Source organism: Solanum verrucosum, unplaced genomic scaffold (genome assembly GCF_900185275.1).
Source record: "Solanum verrucosum unplaced genomic scaffold, falcon-dt-bn FXZP01000049.1, whole genome shotgun sequence".
Classification (NCBI taxonomy): domain Eukaryota; kingdom Viridiplantae; phylum Streptophyta; class Magnoliopsida; order Solanales; family Solanaceae; genus Solanum; species Solanum verrucosum.
In genome coordinates this window covers 11529988-11554616 of record NW_026020221.1, presented here as the reverse complement: position 1 = coordinate 11554616, position 24629 = coordinate 11529988, and positions in this window count along the sequence as shown.

Sequence of the window (24629 nt, the reverse complement as noted above, 5' to 3'; positions counted from 1 at the left end):
AAAATACTATGAACAATAATGTGAAAGGTTTACTCACATGTTAATGATGATTCTAAGGTTGAAAGTTAGTTCTCACCTAAATGAGTCTATGAGCTATTTTTATGAGTTGTATTGAATGAAGGGTAGAGCACTCCTTCACACATGTAAATACAATTCAATGGCTAATTATGTATAATTTGGGAGATAATGCTAATGTAACACTCTGAATAATGGTAGGTTAAACTAGAGCCTAAATGTAAGGTTAACAATCATAAAATGACTCCTCAAAGTTTTAATAAGTCATTTAAGGTTAAAATAAGGTAATTGGAGTCTAGACCAAGGGGCAAGTGCCAAGGCAAAAGGGGCCAAGCCAAGGCCAAAGGCCAAGGCTTCCCCTAGCTAGGAGCTAATGCCCCAAATCTTCACGAGGGGGACCATGACTCGTGGTCCACTTCACGACTCATGAAGGTGGTCCTGAAGCCCCCTTAGTTTTTATGGAGTTTGGGATATTTTGGGGGAGCTACTGCCTAAGGGACCATGGGCACCACCATGGGTTGTGGTACCCTTCACGAGATGTAAGGATGCTCGTGGGAATGCCTTGGTTGAAGGAGCCTTGAGATCCAAGAGGCTAGCTATTGCCTCATACTCCACGAGCAGGACCATGGGGCATGGCCCACTTCACGGCTCGTGAAGGTGCTCGTGAGAGTGCCTTAGGCGATGGAGATTTGTGCTTTAAAAAGGAGACTACTGTCGCAGGACCACGAGTCGTGGCCCTCACCACGGCTCGTGGAGTGAGTCGTGAACCTGGACGGGGTCAACTAGTGAGGGTCTTTTAAGTCATTTCCTATTTTAGTCCAATTAAGTTGGGGGGGGGGGGGTGTTTTGGGTATTTTAGGGGGTGGTTTATATATTGTTTTAAAGTCAATTTCACCTATTTTCAAGTCATAAACTCAAACACAAATAATTCCCAAATCCTCTCTTCCCTTAATATTTCTCTCTCTAGAAGTTCCTCCATTGAAGAACACTAAGAACTTGAAGATTAAGGCTCAAGAATCCATCTTCTCAAATCCAATTCATGGGCAAAGCTTCAATTAAGGTATGGGAACCTTGATTCATGGAACAATTTTCTCCATGAAGCCCTTTAAACTCTAATTTCAAAATTTGGATATTTTTCAAAAACTAGGGTTTTCATTCTAGCCATGAGTTCTTCTTAAAATCGATTTCATTATGTTATTTGTCTTATATTATGGATGATTTGACGTTTAATGCTGATTTTTATAGTAAAAATCCCCATGAACCTATGAACTACCCCATCACCCCAATTTGATGAATTATAATGGGTGTATTGATGCAAGATGATTACTATGAATTGTATCTATGTTAATATAGGTATTGAATCTTGTTATGTTCATGCTTAAATTAGTATTTCTAAGTGTGATTGTGAGGCTTGGTTCATGATCCTTGAAGGGGGTAAATTGTGAAGTATTGTTCATGATTGATGAAGGATGTATGTGAACTTATGATTCACTTGAAAGGTAAAGATCCTATGACTATTGTGTAAATTGAGGTATTGTTGAATGGTCATTCTCCCCTTACCCTTACACATGTTCATATATGACTTATCTAGGATGATGTTGATGTTGTTGTGTTGATTGAAATGCTAATTATTATGAAAACACTATGAACAATAATGTGAAAGGTTTACTCACATGTTAATGATGATTCTAAGGTTGAAAGTTAGTTCTCACCTAAATAAGTCTATGAGCTATTTTTATGAGTTGTATTGAATAAAGGGTAGAGCACTCTTTCACACATGTAAATAAAATTCAATGATTAATTATGATTAATTATGTATAATTTTGGAGATAATGCTTAGTACCGAGTGGATATGGACAATGAGGTAAAGGCCCTTCCACCAATGCAATATGTTGGGTCATCTAAAGTGAACTCAGGAGATGGAAGCCCCCCCGCCAATGCAATAGGGCGGGTTTCTAGAAGCAATCTCCCTATCCCATAACTATGTGCCAACATAGGACTTAACTAGTGGATCCACTTAAAGGATAATACATTTAGTTCTACCTTAGGCAAGTAGGACACCTTCTTTCGGTGTGGGGTTACACGACACTGGATTCCATGTAGCTCACATGGTCTATGTCGGTTATGGCTATTCTTCCATAAATGATAAGATAGTGAATAAGACATGATCTATACTATGACTTCTTAATGAGTTGATTTAGTAAGAGTGGGCGTATGGGACTTCACTCTTACATTGCACAAGTAGACTTAGTAGGATGTTATGGGATGGTTCTTTTATGTTATGATGAGATATGAATGTATGCATGTACAATGAATGGATTGTGTTATAGATTACTTTCCTTATGTTCAAGTAATGTACATGGCTATTTCTTTATTGATGATTATTGCTTATAATGAGGTCTAAAGATGATATGTATGACTAAGGTAGCTTCAAGGGAGTACTTAGTATGGTTGGTATTTTGGGATGCCAACCATACATTGCACAAGTGTTCCTAAGGGGTTGCTAAGGTAATGAATCTACTATCTTGTGAGTATAAATGTGATTAAGGCTTGTCTCTTACATTGAAAATGCATATTGGTTTCCAAACTTGATAAATGCATACTTTTCACTAAAACGTCCTTTTTATCATATTTATAGGATTTTATGCATGTTTCCATACTTAGTACATATTTGTGCTAACCCCTTCTCCTTCTACATTTTGATAAGTGTAGGTTCCGGCTAGGTGACATACACTCTCTTTCTTGAAAAAGACTTGGATTGCTTATCTCCAAGTTGTGGTGAGTCCTCAAGTTCGAGGACGGGTTATCCATTTCTTAGTTTCTATTGTACTTCTCATGTTCAGACTTTTATTGATGTAAAGGGCTAATTCCCAAACTTTGTATTCCTATGTTTTAGATGGTCTATGAGACAAAGTCTAGATTCCTATGATTTTCGACTATGAAAATTGAAGTTTGACTTCTATTGTAAAAGTTTTAAATTTTCCGCGTTATTTCTATGTCTTATGTTATGATGATGCTTGGGTATTTGAATAAATGATTAAATTGGGTGAGTTTTGGGTTTAAAATGACTTATATAGGGGTCCTAGGCTTGGGAAAAATGAGATATCGTTGAGTTAAAACAATTGGGAAAAGACCCAATAAGTTACTTGTTGGAAACTGCCGAAATGGCATGACTGAAGTCTTCACGGACCGTCATCATCACCACGAACTGTCAAACGGGTCGTGAAGAATTTTCAGTCTGACAAGACTTTACTATTTCAGGCATAACTTTTTACTCCGAGATCCAAATTGGGAAAACTCGGTGGCGTTGGAAAAAGGACTCGGATACATTTAATTCTATAGGTCATGTCACACCTAATTCATTTTTATCTATGACATATGACAATTTGAAGTTTACCCCACACTCTAAGTCTGATGAAAACCCTTCACGGACGACTTCACGATCAGTGTGGGGCTTCACAGACCGTTGTGATGCCCTTGGACCTTGACCAGTAGCCTAGATTGCCACCCCTTAACCCCTAAACATCTAAATCATAACCACGACCCCTCACACGGCCCTTGGTGGCCTTCATGAGCCGTCTAGTGGCTTGTGGGGAGGGTCCCTATTTTGGGCAGCCTTGTGAAGCTAATGCCTCACCTCCATGAGCGGTCCCACGATCCGTGGTGACCACCATGAGCTGTCTAGGCTCTCGTGGGAGGTAGGTAGTCTTCTTTAGCTACTACCTAGGCATCATGGGCACCACCACGAGTTGTGGTTCCCTTCACGACTCGTGTGGGCACTCGTGGAGGGTGCGAAGGCCCAATTCTCTAGTTCATGCCTATCACTAATCCCCTAGCTTAGTCTACTAGATTTTGAGATATTACATCATCCTTGCCCAAGGATCAGCAACCATGGTAGGAGTATATCTAGAAAATTGCTTGAATGTAAAGGCATACTCCTTTACACTAATATTTCCTTGATTAAGGTTGATGACTTAAAGTACCTTTGCCTCCCTAATCTGAACGATAAATAACCCAACAAGGAAAGAAACCGTAAATTTTTCTCAATGAAGAGGACCCACATCAACCGCCCTCTTTTCCTTTCATTGGTTGAACCAAACTTGAGCAATACCCTTAAGTTATTAAATGACCAATTTCGCCTTTTCCACCGAAATCACTCCCATGATCATCAATACCTTGTATACCTCAACAATAAACTTTTGAGGATTTTTCTCAACCTTGGAACGATGAAACTATAGAGGATTCATCCTAGTGAAGTCTCTCACTCTAGTTGCTGTCATACCCACATTTGGGTTCACGAAAACCACAACCTGTCTATTGGTTTAGGCCTTCATGGCTTGAGCCAACACTTGCAAAGTAGCTCTAAACTCCGCATTAATCACTTGTTCGGCCAAAGGATTGTTCAAAACTTCTGGAACTTCTTGAGGAGATTTTTGTTCCACACTCTCATTGGCATTCCATCTAACATAAGCTCTTTGAGGGTCCATATCCTGAAAATGGTTGGATAAGAATTAGGAGAGTGATATATAGAGTTACACTCTATTGCACAACTTTAGAATGATGAAAAAAAGTGAAATTTCCTAAACAACTTATAGCCTCTCATTCATAAATGTGGTGCGCTTTACACTTATGAAAAAAACTCTACTCGACGTGGCTTTTGAGACATCCAATGACCTTTCTAAAACCTTGTGCTCTGATACTATGTTTGTCATAATCCAAAGTACACCATAGGTGTAACATGACAGATAGAACCTTGCGTGGCCCTATACAAGCCACTTAGCATAAATCATACAAGATACTAGAATAAAGAGTTCAAAAGAATATATTTCATATGAAAGAGTTTTACAAAAGTGGAAATCTAACATAAGTCTCAAAGTCATCTAATACATCATAAGGAAGGTGATCAGAATGTAAATCATACATCACATACAAAGTCTGAAACAAAAATACATAAAGCTATAAAGTGTCTCGATCCTCAGAACATGAGGACTCACCAATCACTTGAAGCACCCAATAGATATCTAGCCAAGAGTGCATGAGGTAGAACATCAGATCCTACATTCCTGAGATAATGTAAGCACAAGTATGCATTACTACATGGAATTTACTAAGTGTGAGGCAATATGCATTATCATAGGATGATAGCATCAATGACTTAAAAATGAGTAGGCAAGATCATATTAAAACATTCAAAAGCTTTAAAGAAGAGATGACTTGAAAATCATGAAAATATGGTCAAGTACATTAACATAAAGAACATAAGAAAATCTTTAAAGAAACATACTAATTTTGTGGGGTATTAGCTTTAGCTGATAATAAGACTATGAGAGCTATATCATAGATTCTGATATATCCCTCATACCGAAAGAAGAGAAATCTACTTGCCAAGGTAGAATCTGTACATATCATCATTTTCTAAAGTGGATCCACTAGCTAGATCATTTAAGATAATCTTATGGGGGCACGTAGCTTGGGACTAGAGGTTGTTACTAGTGACTACCCTATTTGAGCCTCCACCTCAAAGCCCTGTCGATGCTAGGTAAAATTCCAAACGGAATTGATAAAAGTAAAATATCATTTTAACATAGGTAAGACAATAATGAATACCAATCCATACTTTTGAAATCAAAACATAGATTAGCTCCTTAAAATAATTCAACATGGATGAGAATACCTTTTACCAATGTGAATTTATTTGTGAGAAATACCTTTCAAGATGATGATCATCATAGTAATTGAGAAACCCTTTCACAATAGCATTGATACTTTCCTTTCAAAGCATCCCCAAATCATTTGTAACCATTTCATAAAAACATGCATATCTTCAAAATTCATAATACATAGTTCATGGTTCATCATTGGATCATGGTTGAAAAGCACACATTAGGCATGGGTAAATGCAATTTCAACTAAATATCACATATCAACATCAAATCATGCCTTAGAAAACTTAATAAAGCATAATCAATCATAATTGGATGAAACCCATAATTATTGAATTGAAACCCTAATTTGATTAATTGGAAATTGAGTTGGGAAAATTGAAATCCTTGGGACCCCATGGAGGAAAGGACTCCGTGGGTGAAGACACATACCTTGATGCTACAAGCTCAAAAAGAATGAAGGATTGGAGATTTGGATGAACCCTAGCTCCTTTTCTTCTTCTTCCTTAGACTTGAGAGAATTTGGAGTGTGAATTTGGTCAAGTTTAGGGAATTTAGGAGAATAAGTTAAAAAATCGGTAATTTGGGGCTTCAAGCCTTTATATAGGGCTTAGGGTAAAAGATAAAATGACGTAGTATATGATTAAAATAATTCAGAAAAGATCCAAAAGCCCCTTAAAAATAACTGTCGGACTCGACCCACAGTTTGGACCTACTTCCACTATCCATACTAGTTAACCGTAGACTAAGTACTGGGACCATGATTTCACCTATCTTTTGACATAACATTTGTACGAGTCGTAGGTCTTTCTACGGTCTGTAGAAGCTAACCATAGAAACTAACGTTGGTCCTTAAAATTTCTCCAAGTCTGGACTCTTTAACGAGACCTATCTATAACTCGTACATAGGATGACGGACCATCCTGGTGAACTGTACAAATGGTAATGGACTTGTTTTGAAAAATTCATTTTCCCACTTTTTGTGGTTTCCATCTACGGCCTGTAGAAGTTTCTATGATCCGTAGATGAGACACATAAAATGATACTTCAGTCCAAAAATTGATTTAATTCCTTTTCCAAATTCGGAGGTGTTACAATACAACACTTGAAGCTTCAATATTGATATTAGATACATATAAAGACAGAAATGTGAACTGACTAAAACGAGTTAGAAGTTAGCATCCTCTTAAAAATGATCTCAAATTAATTATCTATTTATACATAAATTATGAATTACTATCACTCATAATGTAAAAACATATTTACAAGTTTGTACCCTCAAATGCATCCACCAATAAGTCAGAAACTTAATTGATGTTCGGGAGTTTTTGATCCTGTGACTCATACTCCACTTACCTCTTCCCTATATCATCAAGTATTTTATTCATCTTAGCATGAGAAGTACTCCCAAGCTCAAGATTCTTCATCTCCTTCATTAATTTTGCATGGTTAGCTGAAAAAAGTGAAAAATCACTCTCATTTTGATCCCCATGATGAAATTTTGAATAAGAATAAGAAGATGAAGGAGGCGGAGGAACAAACAACTCAAAAATTGACATATTTTTAGAGGAGTTAGTTGAGGATTCGAAGAATTTTCATGTCCAAAAGCAATATTATCATAATAATGATCATGTGGTGGTGGTTGTAGTTGAGGGTTACACGGATTAATCATCTAATTACCATTCGATTCATTTTCAATTATAATGTCGGATATGGTTGGATGTCTAAAGGGTATTGATATACATAGCACCATTTATATTTTGTCTTAAGACGAAGCTCGTTTAGTGTATGTGTGAAGAAACAAACTGGTCTGTGTGAACACCTAATTTTTGACGTGTTTAATTTACTCCTACAATATATAGGAAGGTATTTTCTTATATTTTGACTTTTATACTTTGGTCTTTGTTTCTATTGTTTTTTTATTGGCCCAAATGACCCAAATTTTGATTGAATTGGGCTGATTTAGACCCAATTATGATTGCCCAATCTATTTTAATAGCAATGATCAAGATTAAATCTCAACCATTCAAAACATTTTTATCCAACGACTCTTATGGGATCCTACCAAAAATTAGAAATTTTTATTTTGATTTTATTTTCTTCTCCCCTTGCTTCAACCTACCGTCGATCGGCCACTGCCGCTAGCGACCACCACTGCCACTGCCACTAGCGGCCACCACCGCTTCATAAGAAACTCTCCTCAAAATTTTATCATGTCTTCCTTTCACCCTCCTCTACACAAATCCTCAAACCATTCATCTTTATCCATAGCCAAATTCCGTAGATCTAAGAAATACCAAACACAAATCTTCACTTTTTCTTTGGATTTATGAAGTTTCGGTCATCCCCATTCTATACCCTTTACATAAATGTGTAGAACCTCTTTAAGGGATATCTTTTGATATAAATTTTATGTCAAAATTTCGTTAAAAAAAATTTCAGTGAAGTTTTTCAACGACCTCCATTCACTCGAAAATTTATGTCAATCTATTCCCCCTCTCATCCTCTATCCAAATCCGTCACTATCACATTCTTTTTTTTATCCATATAAGTTATTTTGATGCCGGATTTTGTATTATTTTGTTAGTGCTCTTTAAGTTTTATCATATTGAAGTTTTTGCTTGAATTTTATTTTTTAATTTTTGTTTTTATTTTATGCCTTATTTGTTGTGTTTGATATTTAAGATAAGTTAGAAGTTTGAATTTTGTGTTAGTAGGTTGGTTCTCCTTTTAAATTTTCGGTCTTGGTCAAATTAGTCTACATTTTGGGCCTATTTTAATATTTTCAGATGACCCATTTAGCTATTATTCAATTAATGAATAAAAGAAATGAGTCATCTAAAAGGGCAATGCAATCTTTTTAATTAATCTTATCTTGGAAAAAGAAAAAAAAGAAAAAAAAATTCTATTAGTCATCTTGGCTGGCACATTGAGATGGCAAAGAGTCCAATGCATGCAACGGCTCTTAAGTTTTCAAGAAAAGTGGGAGTTAATATTCATCATCTATTGAAACTCATTCTTCTATCATTTCAAGAGGGGGACAACAACAACAAAAAAGAAGAAAAAAAGAAGAGAAGAGGGAAAATTAGAAGAAGAAAAATCATAAGAATAGAGAGTAGAAAGTCTTCTCCTAAAAAAAAAATTTCATCATTGTGTGAGTTCGTGGTTCAACAAATTTGCTTCCATGGTATTTTCTTGTCATCACCTTTAGATATTTCTTTTTACATTTCACAGTGTAATCTTAAATTAGTGTTTCATGTTCTTTTTATATTTTGATTAAGTTGTTTATATTAAGTTTGTTTTGATTTAGTTGAGTCTATTGTGAATTTTATATGATTATGTTTTATTATTATGTACATATATGTTTATTACTAATGTGGTGTTTAGTTTAATTTTAGCTCATCGTAGGATTGATAAGTAAGCTCATGTTTTGCTAAAGAAAAAAATATAACAATCTCAATGTCTTCTTTTTTATTTTTAGTTTCTCGTCATTTTAAGAAAAGAAAAAAAAAAGACTGTTGTTGCAAAAACAAAACACCAAATTGGTCATTTTTGCAAAAGATATAAATCTGGTCATTTTGTAAATCCTTTTTTAAAAAAAGAATATATAAAAAAAATTCTCTTAAATAAATATATGAAATGATTTATGGAAACAAAAAATGCAAAATCAACTACTTTTGGTTAGTAATTTATCTATTAGAGAAGATTGGCTATAATTGCAATTTTCTTTCAAAAATGAATAATGTGCCTATTTTGTGCAAAACTGAAAAATTCACTAAAGTAGTTATTTCTGAAATTGTATCAATATAAAAAAATTTTTAGTATATTACTAGTTTTAAAAGGGACTTACTCATTATTCTATTTTAAAAAAAATAATATTCTTTTCTTCTTTTATTGTTATTGTTAAGTAGTGATAATTTATATATATATATATATATATACACATATATACATATATATTTTATCTTTTTAAAAAACACGTTAATTAGTATGCGGTTACGCTTCTAGGCCAATCATTTCTGTTTAATAAAAAAAAATTAGTAACTAACACGAATTTACTTTTTTATCCAAAAAAAATTATTTTTAGTTAAACATGAGTTAATAAAAGGATCGTACTAGAACCACGAGACTTCGAGGGGTGCCTCACACTTTCCCCGCTCAATTGAATTCCTTACCCTATTTTAATTTCATAAAATAAAAAATAAAGAGTTATTTCCCTTTTAATTAGGATTACCAAGTGACTTGGAACACCTAAAAAACTCAATTTCAAGTGTCGACTTTAAAAAAAATTCATTTTTCTTTTACTTTTATTTTCAAAAAAAAACTCGTCATATCTTTAACAACTGTAAACGAAGAGGTGTGATAGATCTGGCGACTCCGCTGAGAACTTTCTTTAGAATTCAAGCTTTGTACATTGACTATATTTGGTTGTTTTGATTATTTGGATAAATTTTGTGTTTGTTGGTTAATTTTGCTATTTCAATGATTCATTGTTTAGATATTGTGTGATTGTATATAAATTATCTTTTCTCGCACACCCTTTGAATCTCTGGAATTTTTGTTATACACTGTATGTGGATACGCTCCACAAGACTTCTATTTAGGATGAGTCTGCGTGCGGTTACGCTCCTGGTTCTAGATTTGTCACACATGTTAGGCGGAGTTGAACAATCAATTAAGCCATAATAGCTCTGCTATCAGCACGCTGACCCTGCCCGAATTGAGTTGTCCGCTTGAGTAAAGCCAGTCTAGACACTTTCCATATAAAGTGCTAAACCTAGCAAAACTATCCCTTGTAGACTACGTTTATTTTACATCATGTACATTTGATCTAGCAAATCTAAGATAGGTACCCACTCTACACCAACATGTTCATTTTATGTGTTATGTGAAAATAATTTGTTCAGAAGGCCTTTACATTGTTGACCAGCTTTAAAATAGCTTTGCCAGTTTTTTTTTTTAAAAAAGAAAAGAATAAAGAGGTTGAAATAAAATGAATAGTCTTTCAAGTGGGAGTAATTTTTTTTATGAATTACGCACACCTGATTCTCACCAATACTTAGGCATTCCTTCTCGGGTTCGGTGTTTATCAAAAAGGGGAATTTTGTGTTTTTTTTTAAAAAAGTAAATAAAAAATCTATTTTTTAAACTTTTTTTTCCTCCCTCGATTAGAGTTTGTGATAAAATTTTAATTAGATTCTATTCAAAGGTACAAATGGCACCTCCGACCAAAGGACAGAGTTTCAAAAGGCGTAAAAGTGAAGGGATTCCAGAATTCATGATTGTTGACACAATACCCAAGGGTCTGTGGCGATGGTGGACAAACATGGGGATGAGCAAAGGAGAGTAAAAGAACATTTGGGACATTTAGTGCATCTGATGGAGATTGACCCAAGAAGGGATGTGATCGAGGCATTGATTCCTTTTTGGGATCCAAAAAATAACGTGTTATAATTTTCTGACTTTGAAATGACACCAACTCTAGAAGAAATCGTCAGCTTCATGGAGAAAGGGTCTAATGTTCGGGGTGCTGATCTCCGCAATAAAAATCATATAATCCCAAAGAACGTTGATGCCAAAAAGTTCCTGGACCTTCTCAAGATCAACCAAAAAGAGAAGGATAGTTTGAAAAATGGGTGGGTCTCATTGAACTTTCTATACGAGAGGTACGACCAAAATGATGGATTTAAAAACTATCAGAACCAACTTAGCAATTAAGGGGGCATAGAGGCTTGGAAGGTGAATGGGTGTTTGGCCTTCATGGTCGCATTTTTGGGGTTCATTGTTTTCCCCAAACGGGACAAGCATATCGATATTCGTTTGGCTGATGTGGTGAAGGCGCTGACCACAATGGAAAATCCTACTGTTATTCCTATGATCCTGGCAGATATGTTACGTGCATTGACTAAATACATAAATAGGGAAATGCACTTTGAAGGTTGCAACATCTTGCTGGAAATATGGTTTTTGGAACATCTTTATCACCATGACCGTGCGCCCAGGTTCACTCCAGACTAGTGTAATTATATTTCCTCCCATAAGGAAAGGGAAGCAAAAAATTGATTTTCCTAAAGGAGTTTTAGCGTGTGAAGAGAAACTCTCGGTGATCACGTCTGATGAAATAGTATGAAATTATTACTGGTTCCAACTAAGAATGTTCTTTGCATGTCTACTGGTATGTTATTTCTTGTGTTGATTGGTCTTAGAGATGTTCAACCCTATGCCCCACTTCGGGTTATGCGTCAGCTGGCTAGAGTTCAAGAAATCCCACCAAATGATGATATGAGTAGATTTGTATTTGAGACCCCACCAAGTTTTGCTTTTAATAGAGAAGATATTCTGAAGATCTGGTATGGGAGTATAATTTCTGAGCAAAGTGAAATGGTTGTGGAACAAGATAAAGGAAAAGTGGTTCCTGGGTAACTATCGTGGTTTCGTGATCCAATAACATTTGGTGACACTCCCTAAGGATCCAGCAGAAAAAGAAAAGACCACCACACCAAAAGACAATTGGAAAAAGAGTTGGAGAAGGCCAAAACCACCATTGCCTGACAAGAAGTTCAAGTCCAAAGAGGAAGAAATCACCACTTGGAGTTACAAAATGTGAAGGGGGAATTGAAGCATACAAAGGGGAAATTAGCTCGGTTAGAGGAAGAGTAGAATTCACTTGGCCCGACAGATAAAAAAAGAGCACATTTTTTTAGATTTCTTGATTGAAGAGGGACTTAGTGGCATCTGAAGAGGTCGTGTATTACCAAAAGGGAGAACTTAAGCGGCAAAATGAGAAATTTGAGAAAGAAAGGTAATGTTGGAAGCATTTACATGATCAACTTAAAGCACAGTTAGAAGAACATAAAACAAAAATCAATCATTGTGTTGATATCCAAGTGAGGCAAAGACAAATGATCATTGAGAGAGCAACACTTCGCCATCAACTCGAAGCATAAGAGGAGTGAGAGACCCTCTTAAGGAACAATCTTGGTGATCATCAAGTTTGGTTGAATAACTGCCATGAAAATATGGGAAGGACTAGGCGTCAGGTTTATTAGCTGGCGGAACAAACCTCTTATTTTATTAAAAATCATCGTCATATGAATGACACAGAAGTGGCTGAGCAATCATGGGCCATTGTTCCCCATCTGCCAAAGGTGTTGTTGAGTCTATATGAGACCTTGGGAGGACAACGAAAGCCCCAGGAAGATAATGAAGATTGAAGAAGAGTTCAACTGTTTTTGTTTGTTTGTTTCATCTTGTTTTGTTTAAGACTCAATGTTTCAGTTTAAAGGTTGGTGTTCAAAGAGATCATGTTGATCATAATTGTGTTTAAACCCCTTAGTTTTGTCGTTTCCTTTAAAGTCTTTGAAAATGAATGAAACGGTTTCCTTTTACTTTTCTAAATTAATGTTGTTGAGTTGTCTAAATTTTTGAACTACGTAATGATCTTATTCATGCGGTGACATGATACATAGGCAACCCCCAAAGGGTTCGATCAAAACTTATTTTTTTTTAAAAGAGAGGAGAAAAAACGGGAAAACAATGAGCAAAGCAAAGTTGGGATGAGACAATGACCTTCTGAACTCATGTTACTATGTGATTAACAAATGTGTGATTGATGTGTAAAATTGTCTAACCCCTACAAGTTTGTTCATTTCTCTTAGTTTAGTAAGCTTTCGGTGGTTGGTTTGTGGTAAACTGACAGAACACCTGTACTTTACCAGGTTGAAGGCAAGAGCGTCAATGATAACCAATACAGAAACAACGGTGAATCAGGGGGATACTCCAGTTTATTTAACGACAAGAGAGTCAGCCATCAAAGAAAATTGGACATTGAGACATGTTACGGCACAGTTGTGGCAAGCCTTGGTCAAAGGCCAAGAACTACCAACGTCTATTCCTAGATTTCCTGAGATCACAAGTATCCGATTCTCATCTTCTCAGGTCCCTATATCAGATCATTTCTTCCTTCCAGGATATGGTCCATTTCATAATTGTGGGGCAGTACCATCAACAACACTCTCTCATAATATCGCTTTGATATTGTTAAATTGTATATAATGCATCCCAATTTCTTTTGAGATAAAGCTGGAGTGTCTGGGCACCCAGTGAAGGATTTTAGTCACACATGTTAGGCAAGGTTGGACCAGCAATAAAGTCGGAATAGCGCTGCTACCGATAAGTTTCCCCTCCTAGGCTCGAGTTGTCTACTCGGGTAAGACAATCTAGATACCTTTCTTATTCCGGTTTGAACCTAGTAAAACTAGAACATAGACACGATTATCCCTAGAAGACTCCGATTAATGTGACTTAGTGAGCCTCAAAACAAGAGTTGAGTCCGTCCAAGACAAGTATCCCTCTCTTATTTGACCACTTAACTCAATTTATGTGCTACATGAAAATGCATTTATTTGAAAGTTTCTATAAGTTGACTCATTTTAGTATGACTAATGCAATGAATTTTTTTTTAATCTTTTGATCCTACTTTTTTTTTTTTTTTAAAAAAAAACATGAAAATATTTCTTCTTTTAGAAGTTATTATACATTTCTTAAAATAAAATAAAAAATTTGCATTACTTAATGAAAAGAATAATAATATTTTTATTTAGACTTTTTTCATAAAGTTTGTAAAAAGAAAATTCAAAATATTTTACTTTCATAATACTTTGAAAAGTTACATTTGTCCCATTATCACGACAACTGCACCGGTCTATACTCTCCGACAACCAACTGTGACGCAAAGAGTTGCTCAAGAGAGATAGTTCACCGCCCAGCCAGAGTAGTACTATACTCCTGGGATAGCATTCAAGGGCCCTAACTCTGTACAATTTGGCTCCCCTATTGATGTTGAAAGGCCCACTCAAGGCTCAGAGTAAGAGGAAATGTTTAAAAAATTAAAAAGCATCGAGCAACACATGAAAAATATGCAAGGGCTAAGTGGGCACAAAAGTGTCGCGTTCAAAGGCTTGTGTATGTTCCCAAATGTCCACCTTCCACCTAGATTCAAAATCCCTAAGTTTGATAAGTATGACGGGCACGGTGATCCCATAGCTTACCTCAAGAGATACTGCAATTAACTTAGGGGTACTACTCACGGCTTATTTTGGTGAGAGTTTGATTGGTGTTGCCTTAGAATGGTTCATAGACCAATAGATCTCCCACTGGCACATTTGGGATGATATGGCTCAAGATTTTGTTAGACAGTTTCGGTACAATGTCGGCATTATGCCAGATCGCAATACACTCTCTAATATAAGAAATAAGCCAAATGAAAGCTTCAGAGAGTATGCTATCAAGTGGAGGGAACAAGCAGACTGGGTCAAACCACCATTAGATGAACAAGAATTGGTTGACATCTTCATAAAGGCTCAAGATCCTGACTACTTTCACCACCTGACAGCCACAATGGGAAGACCTTTCACACGACAATCAAAATTGGAGAAATGGTCGAATGTGGTCTCAAAATATGAAGGATAGTGAGCCAGGCAACAATCAAAGATACCACATAGGCCATCCAGGGTGGTTCAGGAAATTTTGGAAAGAGGAAGTTTCTTCGCTAGTGTCAGGGTCAAGGGGTGCTCAAAGGAAGTCTGATTATCCTTACCGACCAATTCAAGGAAAATCTAGGTATCCTTAACATTACTACCCTTATGTTTCTCAATATTCAGTATCTCCATCTCCATGCATAGTCTTCAATGCTCAGCAGTATGTGCATCCAACTAATAGCCCATATTTTCGGGCCCCAACTCAAGGAAACCTTCAGCCACAACGACCACCCTATCAGGTCCCTTAACACCCTCCTTCTACGCAAAATTATGCTCAAGATCAGGGACAGAAGAGTAAATTCACTCCATTGGGAGAGTCATACTCCATCTTGTTTCAAAAGTTAAGGAAGATAAGAGTGATTGAGTCTATCCCACCACCTCGTCTGAATCCAACTGCTCCAGGCTTCCAAGCTAATGAAAGGTGTGAGTATCATTCAGGGGCCCCAAGACACAACACTGATAATTGTTGGACCTTGAAGGGGGCGATAGAAAAGCTAATCGATCATGGAGTGGTCGTTGTGACGGATGATCAACACTCCCAATGTAACTAATAACCCACTTCCAGCTCAAAACAATTTAGTGGGTATGATCTGCGATGATCAGGAGTACAAACTCCTTAGAAAAATGGGAAAGTTGTTTAGCAAGATCGGAGAGGAAAACTTGTCGTTAAAGAGTTCAGAACCAGTCGCATCTTTAAGTGTGAAAGGTGTCAATCTTGATACCAAAGTTTTGTGTGTCCCGAGGGTTTCAAAGGGGATTGAAGTTCAAGTGGGTATGCCAAAGTTTTGCGTATCAAAATGTCTTTCATTAACACAACAGGACCAAAGTTGCTTGGCAAAGTTGAAAGAACCTATCTTTGTTAAGCCCGTCCAGCAATTCCCAGTATCTGATTCAAACGTTGTTCCTTGGGACTATAAAAAAATCATTGTGGTTTACCGAGGAAAGGAGATTGTTGAAGAGGTTGATGAAGCAGGTGGGTTAACACGCTCTGGAAGATGTTATTCTCTAGAAGAGTTAAGAAAAGGGAAGATGGCACAAAATATCCAAGTACCACTGAAGAAAGCAGTTACTGTGGAAGAAGCAGAAGAGTTTCCAAAAAAGATTAAGGTTCCAGATTACTCTGTTGTGGAACAATTGAAGAAAACCCTTACACAAATTTCAATATTGTCTCTACTACTGTAGTCAGAAGAACATCATCGTATGTTGAATAAAATTTTGAATGAAGCACATGTATCGAAGGAGAACAGGGTAAATCAGTTAGAGAAAATGGCCAAGCGCATCTTTGAGTCGAACACCATCAATTTCACTGATGATGAGTTGCCCTTGGAGGGAGCTGGACATAAGAGAGGTTTGCTTCTTACAGTGAAAAATGAAGGGTACTATGTAAAAAGGGTCATGATAGATGGGGGATCAGGGGTAGACATATGTCCTCTCTCTACGCTACAAAGATTGAAAATTAACCCTGACAGAATTTTCCCCAGCAATGTATTTTTTCGAGCTTATGACGGCTCAAGGCGGGATACCATTGGTGAAATCTGGTTAAACATGAAAATTTGACCGGTGGACTTTATGATTGTGTTCCAAGTAATGGACATGGGCACATCTTATAATTTTCTATTGGGAAGGCCATGGATCCACATGGCTCGGGCAGTCCCATCAACTCTGCATCAAGTTGTTAAGTTTGAATACGACTACCAAGAAATCATTGTGTAAGGGGAAGATGATTTACCTATTTACAAAGATCCATTCATTCCATACATTGAGGCAAAATAAGGATGTCATTCCGTTGTTTACCAGTCTTTTGAGGCCGTATCAGTAGATCGCTTTAAAGAAATAGACCCCATCATCCAACCATATGTCTCTTCTTACTCTTCAATGGTAGCAATGACAATGTTCAAATATGGTTATCAACCTGGTAAAGGTTTGGGACTATGTTCGCAAAGAATCATGGATCCCATTACTCTTTAAGGAAACCAAGGCACCTCTGGCCTCGGATACAAACAAATCAAGAGAAATGGAGATAAGGCTAAGAACCACAAAAGGACTGATCGGGAGTTACCACAACCGATTCCCCATATTTCTCATTCTTTTATCAAGCCTCAGGATCCAGAAATTCAAGCTTCCTTTACTAATGAAGACATTGAAGAAGTTATTCAGGATCTTAGTCAGTTGTTTAGGGAAGTAAACATGGTCCAAGTTGGTGAAGGAACAAGTCATGCCAATGTGCACATCATGGGCTCAGGTGTTGAGCTAAACAATTGGGAAGCCACTCATTTCCCCATAAGGAAGGAGTCTTGGTAGTTTGTTTTGCTACTCTTTTGTATTTTGTTGTTGTTAGGGTTGTGATCCGAATATTTGAAAATATTTTGTATTAGTGGCAACCCTTCTATCCTTTTTCAATTTCAATGAAGTGAAATTCCAATTTCATAGTAAATCTTTGTCTTTTCCCCTCACCTAATTCTTTTTCTTCATTTTTCAATTATGTAAATGTCGGCTTTGATAAGATGACATGCATGCAGAATTCACTCCCAGATCTAAAAGAGTTGTTTATTCTTGAATGACTGAGTCAAGAGGCTGAATATGACGAAGAAGAGGCTTTTAGGGAAATTAGTAGAGAACTGGAACAGTTTGAGCACAAACCTAAGCCTAATCTTAGTGAAACTGAGGCAATCAACTTGGGAAGTACTGAAGAAGTCAAAGAAATAAAAATAAGTCTTCATGTCAACCAGGAAATTAGGGATGCCATAATATGACTTTTGTTTGAATACAAAGATGTGTTTGCTTGGTCCTATGATGACATGCCAGGTTTAAGTGTTGACTTAGTGGTTCATAAGTTGCCCACTCATCCTGATTTTCCACCTGTCCAACCAAAAAAAAGAAAATTTAATCCGGACGTGAGTGAAAAAATCAAGGAAGAAATCATGAAACAACTAAATGCAAATGTGATCCAAGCGATTTGTTACACTACCTGGTTGGCAAATTTTGTTCCTGTACCCAAAAAGGATGGAAAGACAAGAGTTTGCGTTAGCTATCGGGATTTGAACAAAGCTAGTCTGAAAGACAACTTTCCCTTACCCAATAACCATATTCTGGTTGATAATTGTGCCAAACACAAAATTCAATCTTTTGTGGACTGTTATGCGGGGTATCATCAAATCTGGATGGACGAAGAGGACGCTGAGAAAACGACATTCACAACTCCATGGGGGACCTATTGCTACAGGGTCATGCCATTTTGTCTTTAAAATGATGGGGAAACTTACATGAGGGCTATGACCACCATGCTTCATGACATGATGCACAAATAAATTGAAGTATAAGTCATGACGTAATCATCAAGTCTAAAACACAAACTGACCATGTGCAAGATCTGAGAAAATTCTTTGAAAGAGTGCGAAGATATGATCTCAAGCTTAATCCAGCAAAATGTGAATTTGGAGTTCCATTTAGAAAACTTCTAGGTTTTATTGTCAATAGAAGGGGAATCGAATTGGATCCTTCCAAGATAAAAGCCATCCGAGATTTCCACCCCCTAAAAATGAGATTGAAGTCATGAGTCTACTTTGGAAGTTGAACTACATCAACAGGTTTATTGCTCAACTCACAACCACTTGTAAGCCCATTTTCAGACTTTTAAAAAAGGATGTTGTTGTCAGATGGACAGAGGATTGTCAACAAGCTTTTGAAAAAAGCAAAGAGTATTTGTCCACCCCTCCCGTATTGGTCACACCTGAACCTGATAGGCCTCTCTTTCTATATCTTTCGGTGACTGATAATTCCTTTAGATGTGTTCTTGGTCAACACTATTCCACAGGCAGGAAGGAGCAAGCTATCTACTACTTGAGCAAGAAATTCACTAGTTATGACGTCAAGTACATACTCTTGGAAAGGACATGTTGTGCCCTAACTTGGGTAGCTCAAAAGTTAAGGCATTACCTTTTATCCTACACAACTTACCTCATATCTAGGATGGACTCTTTGAAGTACATCTTTCAGAAGCCAATTCCAACTGGCAGACTCATGAAATGGCAAATCTTTCTCACTAAATTTGACATTATATATGTCACTTAAACGGCAATGAAAGCCCAAGCTTTCGCAGACCACTTGGCAGAGAATCCAGTCGATAGTGACTACGAACCATTGGATACATATTTTCCAGATGAATAGATTAACTCAATTGAAGAAGTAGGTTCAGATGGAAATCAGGCCTGACAATTTTACTTTGATAGAGCAATCAACGCAAAAGGCACAGGGATTGGGGCAATTCTCATATCGCCCACAGGGCAGCATTACCCTGCAACAGCTCGACTTCGCTTCCTCTATACAAATAACACAACAGAGTATGAAGATTGCATCATGGTTCTAAATATGGAAATATATTTGGGTGTGCAATAATTGATTGTGTTAGGAGATTCTATTTGCTTATTCGGCAAGCTCAAGGCGAATGAAAATCTCGAGACCTCAAGTTTCTTCCATATAGACAATGTGTGGAAGATCTTAGCAAAAGGTTCAGGTCCATTGTGTTTAGATACACCCCTAGGTTTCATAATGAATTGGCAGATGCCTTGGCTACTTTGGCCTCAATGCTTCCATATCATGGAAACACTTGCATCACTCCCTTGGAGATTCAAGTTCGGGACCAACATGGCTATTGTAATACAGTGGAAGCAGAACCAGATTGTGAGCCATGGTACCTAGACATTAAGCAATTTTTGAGACAGGGAGATGTCCCAAACATGCCAATGAAAGCCAAAAATGAACTATGAAATGTCTGGCTAGTGGTTTCTTTTTTAGCGGGGAAATTTTATATAAACGAACCCCGGATCTAAACTTGTTAAGATGTGTAGATGCTGAAGAAGTCGAGAAGATCATGAATGAAGTTCATGCTGGGGTATGTGGACCACACATGAATGGATATGTCCTTGCAAAAAAATATACTTCGAGCAGGATATTACTGGCTTACCATGGAACGGGATTGCTTTCGCTTTGTGAAAAAATGTCATCTATGTCAAATTTATGGTGATCTCATTCATGCACCTCCATCAGAATTGCAACCCATGGTCGCTCTTTGGCCCTTTGTTGCATGAGGATTGGATGTCATCGGACCAATTGAGCCAAAAACTTCGAATGGACATCGATTCATTTTGTTCACAATTTATTACTGAAGCTTATCGTGACCAATGACACTAACCTACGGTATGAGTGTCTACGATCGTCGACAGTATAGTAACCCAACTAAAAGTTGGGGTCGTGTCCCAAGGGAGTGGTTTTGAGAATTGATAGAAAAATAAAATTTAACTCTAACTAGTCGTAGCTAAAGATATGAACGAGTAAAAACATAGTAAATTAAACAGGGTGACACTAAAGTGTCAAATATCGATTTGGGGGTTTTGTCACAAGTAGTAAAAATAGCAAAAATTAACAAGAAAATCAAGCATGGGGAAATGTTCTTGGGGTGTGACCGCAATACAAGTTGAGATAAGTAGTTGGGTACATGCTTTTGAAAGGAAATTTGTAAGATAATAGTGACTAGGGTAAGCTTTAAATGGAAAGAAGTTCCCTTTCGAGCAACTTACCCCGTTTCAAATGCGTTCCTCTCGGACACCCATTTGCCGCATGAAGACCAATCTACGCCTTACCCCACTCACTCTCTCGAGCTGAGTGTTAGGATATGGGACTAGGGCTCACCCTCTCAGGCTGAACCTCATGTAGACCCACTCCTTAGGCCATCAGTCTAGTGGTCTTAGTTTCACGACCTCCCTCTCGGGCAAGCTGAAAACACATGGGTGGCTTTGTATTTGCAACTACAAACTCTTTAGATTAAACCACAACCACTAGGTGAAATTACCATTAAACTACATCTAACCAATCAGCAAGCAAGACCCAACAATAATATCAACACATATTTGCTAAATCACACTCCAAGAATGGGGGGTTTTAGCCACACATCAATAAATAACAAAATACACCTAAAATGATAGTAAAATCAAATGGGTATAAGAAATTAAACCTTGATTTAAGCAAAGGAAGAAGAATGGAGAAGACCCACTTCCAACTTGGGGAAGATTAATTCCTTCTCTTTTCAAGTCTCCCACAAAACCTTCTCCAAACTTGAGAGAAAAATATCCAAAAAGTACTATTATATTCTAGAAATTAAAATAAATGTTTGACTGTCTAAAATTAATAATAAGTTCAGTATTTATAGGCTTCAGAAAATAGCGCTGGTGAATCTTTCGGTGAAGTTAGTCGATATCGCCGAATGACTTCGTCGATTCACCCTTCGTCTATCTCATCGCCGCTTCGTGCTTGCCTTCCGCATTTCACGTTCTGGACTATTGGGCAGTATAGTACTGTTTCGCGGAAATATTCAGCGAAGCGCCGATTGCTCCTTTCATCACTTTTTTTTATCCTTCTCCTTCAGGGCTTCACGTACTGGAACAAAGGGAGGAGTAAATCCCATCGGCAAATTTCCAAGTGTGCTTGGCGATGCTCGGGCTTCAGCTTGTTCGTTCTTTTCAGCCTTTTTGTTCTTGAGTTTTTTGCGCCTAAGTGTCCATGATTTCACTAAAACTTTAAATTCTTGAAACTTAAGAGTTTTCATCAGCTATTTAGACAAAATAAGCATTCGAGGACACTATTGTTATCCAAATAAAGCCCTAAATGAGTCCAATTTATGGACTCATCAACACCCCCAACTTAAACTTTTGCTTGTCTTCAAGCAAACTCAAGTTCAGCCGTTCAAAAAGGGTGTCTCAAATAGTGATACACAAGAATCAATCATGAACATACACAACAAGATTCAAATTACTTATGCAAAGATCAACTGTGTACTCAAAGATTCAAGTTGTGGCACACCATTACCAGAAATTCTCATGCTCACAATACTTGCTACTTGAGCAAGTTCAAGCTTGACAAAAAGTATCTAAAAGCCCTCCCATGAAGAATGATTTCATATTCACACACATAGGTGAATCAATTCAAGATCAGGAATCAGATGCAACGCTCACACTCAAAAAGAGGAACACAATGCATGCTTTCACCCAAAGGTTTGTCATTATTTTCCAAGGGACTTTTGATTCGTCTTACTCAAGATCAAAAAGGTCTTTCTAAGGCTTGTAATGGGGCTGAGTGTAAAGGTATGGTCATTTAGGCTCAATGACTTTTTCATCCTCGTGAGATGTGGTATTCTCAAGGCATTCCCTTATCCTCCTTTATCAATTCTTTTTCTAATGTTTCTAAGTCACCTATTTATTCACCTTCATAGATTGCTTGGAAACCCGATTTCCCTCGTTTTTTTTTTTGCATTGAAGGGGTTTCCACTTATGCACCCCCATGGGATAGGGGGGACTTTTTCTTGCACTTCTTGACTTCTCCTTTTCCTTTTCACCACTCCCTTAACTTAAGCTTTTGGCCTAAGTTGGCTATTCACTAAATCACAAATTAAGAGGATTGTAGGTAGTGGGTCAAGTAAGGTCTAGGGTTCATCAAGGTTCTTCCAAAGAAAGGTAAGGCTCAAAGGGTGTTCAAAAGAGTTTCACACACTCACGGGTAGGCCACAAAAGAGGTATATGTTAAATTTGTCTCACACTCTTTAAAGTTGCCTAATATCATTTCAAGAGGACACCTTTCTTAAATCAATCAGACTAACAGGGCAAATTCTAGGTTTATTCATGCATGGTTCAAAGAAAGCTAATCACACAAGGCATCGACACATCAGTTAAGAAAGACTACACATTTTCGCTAGTGTGCAATGGTCATAACAAGAGAATCAATTTGATAAATGGTTAATCACAACGAGATGCAAAAAGTTCACATATTGTCTATGCAACTTCATTTGGCCTCATCGTAGCCATACATTCATGTTCGTTCAATTAAGAGCACTATTCAAGTCATCGGTATTGATCGAAATCGAGACTTAAATTCTTGCAAAAGAACAACCACATTCAACTCGCGAGGGGTGAAAAAATGTGCGAAAAATTTAAAAATTTTCCAAAGGGTCAAAATCATTTTGCAATTAAAAGTAAACGGAGCCACGAGCTCAAACATCCACATAAAAGCAATTACTAGCACAATTATAAATAGACAACCCAAATGTATTCAAAACACGAATCATAAACAGCACACAAAAGTGTGGCTTAACCCCACCACAAATAAAAAGTAATTTGTCCTCAAATGCAGGTAATACGGAATCCAAACTGGAAAATATAGAAATACAAGGAGGGAGGTAAAGAGGTGATCCTGGATAATCTGTTCCTTCATCTGTCTGGGCATCAATACCCGAAGTATTGTTTGCCTCTACCTTGGCCTGTGCAGCAAGATTAGTTGCAATCATCTAATCTATCTCCTGAGCTGCTCCAAAGGCCCGTATTACATTAACAAAACTTCTAGCCCATGTAGGTACATTGGGGTCGATGGGTATTCATCTCTTTGCTCTGGCTTCATGTTTATATTTTCTTTGTCTGGCTAGCTCCACTTTCTTTTCATCATTTTTAAACTCTCGTGCTCTTATGTACCTGGGTGGATCATTTCTCCCTACGACTTTTGGTCTAGCCATTTCTGCAAAGGCTTCGAAGATAAGTTATATAGTAATTCAAACAGAGGTAAACGGGTATTTCTGAGGGTGGAATCACTCAACCAAGATAGTTGACAAAGTGCTTATCCTGTCAGGCTAGTCGTTGGAAACGATGCACAATTTATACAAGGGTCCAGACAAAGGGTGAACAAAGGGTCTTTTGGTGAGTCGCCGAGTGCATTTTGTGAATTAAACTGCTCTCCAAAAGTCACAGATCAATGAATACATAAAGTAGTCAGTTAAAGGTGAAATGGGTGCGTTAGGTGAACCGCCAAGCTATTCGGCAGAATTTGTTCACCTTGCTGCTCAGCTCAACTTGTCTATTTTTGACCCTGCCTTTCAAATTTCACCCCGCCACTCCAAATAATGCAATGCAAGATTGTACAACACCAATTTAATGAAGACCCAACACAATTCTAGCAATCCCATAGCAAAATGATTTAACTCCAAAGTATAGCCTAGTAGAATCTCACCGATTTCGTAAATACTACCTGTTAATAATCGATAATGCAACGTAACTCTATCGACTCAGCGGAGACTTTACACTATCAATCATTATGCAGATGAGTATAAGTTTTGATAAAATAACTGAGGAGTTCGATTGCTAACCTTTGGTGTTGAATTAGATTGCATTGACTTGCTAGGCAACAATGTGATCCAAATCTGGACATAATTTGATACTTAAAATACTCTAAAAAGTACAAGAGATATAACTACTAAAGTGCGAGTGTGAGTTTGTGAAAAGGGACCAAGTGAAAGAAAGTGAATGAAATGGAACTTTTAAACCTGCAGCTTGTGACTGTCCAGTTTCTACTCATTCGGCAATGTTAGTTGATCTCG